The following is a 3,635-nucleotide window of genomic DNA, read 5'->3' as shown; positions in this document are numbered from 1 at the left end:
TCTTCTAAGTAGTTTATCAACTTGTTCATTATTCAATTGTGCATTAATAATAATTGGGTAGGTGGAATTAGGTTTAAGAAAAGCACACCTTAAATAGGGAGGGACTTGCTTAAGCACCACTTTAGGTGCATCCTCTTCTCTCAAAGTGCTCATAGAAAATAAATTGCTAGGTAAAGGTTCATACCTTAGAGATTGTCTATGTGGAAGCACTAATTGTGCATTCAAGGTGTTATTATAGGCCACTACCTCATGAGCTTCATCATCATACTCTATTTCGTGAATTAGGTAAGATTTTAATAGACCTTGAGGGTGTAGCTTTTGGAACACCCCCTCGATGCAACTTTGAACTTCATCAATTCTAAAGCATGATTGCACCATTGAAGGATTTTGTACCATTTTGAAAATGTCAAACTCCACCATTTCTTCCCCTACTTCAAGCTTAATCTTGCCTTGGTTTACATCAATTATTGCTCCTATTATAGCGAGGAAAGGTCGTCCTAGAATAATAGGGATTTAAAGCTCTTCTTCCATCTCGAGAATAACAAAATCATAAGGCACATAAATTTCTCCAACTTTTACAAGGACATCCTCCAAAATTCCTCAAGATAGACTATAGATCCATCGGCTGGTTGTAAGGAAAGATTCATACGTTTAGGCTCTCCAATGTTTAATTGCTTGCACAAAGATAAAAGCATTAAAGTGACACTAGCTTCTAAATCACAAAGTGCTATAGCAATACACAATTTACCAACAACACAAGGTATAGTGATACTTCCTAGATCCTTAAGCTTTTGAGGAAGATTATTCCTAATAACAGCGTTGCACTCCTCATTCATCGATATGGTCTCATGATCATCCCACTTCCGTTTGTTTGAAATTATGTCCTTGAAGCATTTGGCATACTTAGGTATTTGAGTGACTGCCTCCAAAAAGGGAATGGTGATGTCCAATTTCTTGAACACTTTCAAAACCTTTTAAAATTGCTTATCAAGTGCTTCGTTGTTTATCCTCATGGCTTAGCTAGCTTATATAGGTGATTTGTTAGGAATTTTTCTACCCTTACCGCCCCCTATTAAGTAGCATGTAGGTTTTAAATAGGGAAAGGCACAAGATAGGGCATTTCAGGTTTTGAAAGATAAATTGATTAATGCTCCTTTACTTGCTTTGTCTAATTTTGATTCTACTTTTGAGATTGAATGTGATGCTTCTACTATTGGAATTGGAGCTGTATTGATGCAAAAGGGTAGGCCAATTACCTATTTTAGTGAAAAGCTTAGTGCTGCAAGCTATATTATCCCACATATGATAAGGAGATGTTTGCATTAGTGCAGGTGTTGGAGACATGGCAACATTATTTATTGCCAAAGGAGTTCGTAATTCATATTGATCATGAGAGCTTAAACCATTTGAAGAGTCAAAATAAGTTGAACAAAAGGCATGCAACTTGGAGTTCATTTATAGAGACTTTTCCTTATGTAATCAAATATAAGTTGGGTAAGGATAATGTGGTGGATGATGCACTCTCTAGGAGGTATGCCTTGATTAACACACTTCATTATAAATTGATTAGATTTGAATTGCTTAAAGAACATTATCTTGATGATCCTAATTTTGGAAGTGTGTATGATGCATACGAGCATGGAGCTTTTGATAAATACTATAGGAATGATGGCTACTTATTTAAGGATAATCGATTATGTGTGCCTAATTATTCTATGCATAGATTATTTTTAAAATAATCGCATGAGGGAGGATCAATGGGGCATTTTGGTGTTGCTAAGACTTTAGATATGTTGCATGAGCACTTTTATTGGTCGAAAATGTGTGTTGATGTTGAGAAATATTATGTTGTGTTATTCTTTTACGTGCTAATTCTAAAAGCAAGCCCCATGGATTGTATATGCCATTGCCTATTTCTATTTCACCTTGGTTGATGTTTCTATGGATTTTATCATAGGATTGCCAAGATGTAAGCGTGGAAATGATAGTATTTATATGGTGGTTGATAGATGGCAACATAGGAATGTTGACTTCCTTGGGCTCGAGTTGATCACTTTTTGGTAAATCATCCTCAACTTGCATCTACTTTGGCTCTTCCCTTGGTTGCTTAAGCTTGTGCTCAACCTTTGGCAATTGTTTTCCACTTTTCAAAGTTACAGCCTTTGCATGCTCCCTAGGATTCTCAAGTTTAAATGACCTATTTGATGAAACTTTGAGGAGCTAGCTTGTGATGCTATCTAGTATTCTAGCATCTTATTTTGTGTGGCCAATTATTCCAACCTTTCTTCTTGTTGCTTCAGACTTGCTTAGACTGCTTGCATTGCCTTATTTTAGGACTGGATGAAATTCTCCATCATCATTTTAAGGTTTATCTTTGGTTCAGGTTAAAGGTAAGAATTATTTTGCTGGAAACCCAGTGAAGGTGCCTTGTACACTTGATTAGCATTAGGATTAGAATTTCCTCTTTGATTCGACTATGAGAAGTTCGGATAGTTCCTCCATATAGGGTTGTAAGTGTTGGAGTATGGATTTCCTTAAGGTCTACTATTGAAATTATTTAAAGCATTAAGTTTTTCAATTGACCAGCCTTGGAAAAAAGAATTACCTTGTTGGCATTCTATAGTAGAGTGTCCTTCTCCACATACTTCACAAGATAGCACATGTGATGGATAACCTACAAAATTCAACCGCTCTAATTTCTTAGTGAGGAGATCCAACTTGGCAATAACCATACTTAAATTATCAACCTCATACACTCCTACAGCTTTCATATGCTGGTTTCACTCCCCATATGCCATTGATAATTATTAAAAGCCATCACTCTAAGAGTGCATATACATCCTCTGGTGTTTTCCTCATAAAAAAGCCTTGTGCAATAGCATCAATAGTAATTTGCAAGGATTCAGATAATCCTTGATAGAAAGTTTGCATGAGAAGCCAGTCTGGAATACCATAGTGTGGGCAATGTCTTTGTAGGTCTTTAAATCTCTCCCAAGCTTCATTAAGAGATTCTTCAAGTTATTGCTTAAATCCAGCAAGGTCTTGTCGATATTTGGCAGTCTTTCTATAAGGTAGTACTTAGTAAGAAAGGTCTTAGAAGTGTATTCCATGAAGTGATGGAACTTGGTGCCAATGATCCCAACCATAATTTTACCTTATCTCTCAATAAGTTATGGTGCTTACAATATACTAGACTTAGCAGTTAATGTGCATATCCAATAGTGAAATACTATAATGAGTTTCTTTATGGGATTAGGCATAATATTATATTTTGAAGCACTTCTATTTTATTTATAAAAATAAGCAGTGTTTGCTTAAGCTTTGACCTATGTCCGACATTCCAAGCGCTCGATAGATACACACCAACCATTATTCTTATTCTTTTTATAACCACAAAACTCAAACTTATATGCTTTGACCTATGTCCGACATTCTAAGTACTAAGTTCGACTTCACTCATTAAGAAGGTATCTGATATAGTAACGAGACAAATTATTGCATGGCCGCAACTGACTCTGCACCAACCCTAAATTGTATTGCGCACCGCCAAAACAACAATCAAAGCATCTAAGGCTAGTATGCACTAACCACTTGTAAAAAAGGTAAGGAGTCTACCTTACATTCTAACATCTTGT

At 36.0% G+C, this 3,635-nt stretch overlaps 1 non-coding gene across 1 annotated transcript; it reads left to right on the top strand.

Moving 5' to 3' along the window:
* Positions 1-2,947: 2,947 nt before the first annotated feature.
* LOC125371021 lies at positions 2,948-3,054 on the top strand. Its single transcript, XR_007217186.1, has one exon. It is a non-coding gene; the product is annotated as a small nucleolar RNA R71 (small nucleolar RNA).
* Positions 3,055-3,635: the final 581 nt, after the last annotated feature.

This window comes from Ricinus communis, chromosome 8 (genome assembly GCF_019578655.1).
Source record: "Ricinus communis isolate WT05 ecotype wild-type chromosome 8, ASM1957865v1, whole genome shotgun sequence".
In the NCBI taxonomy this organism is placed as follows: domain Eukaryota; kingdom Viridiplantae; phylum Streptophyta; class Magnoliopsida; order Malpighiales; family Euphorbiaceae; genus Ricinus; species Ricinus communis.
This window is presented reverse-complemented; position numbering and strand designations above follow the sequence as displayed.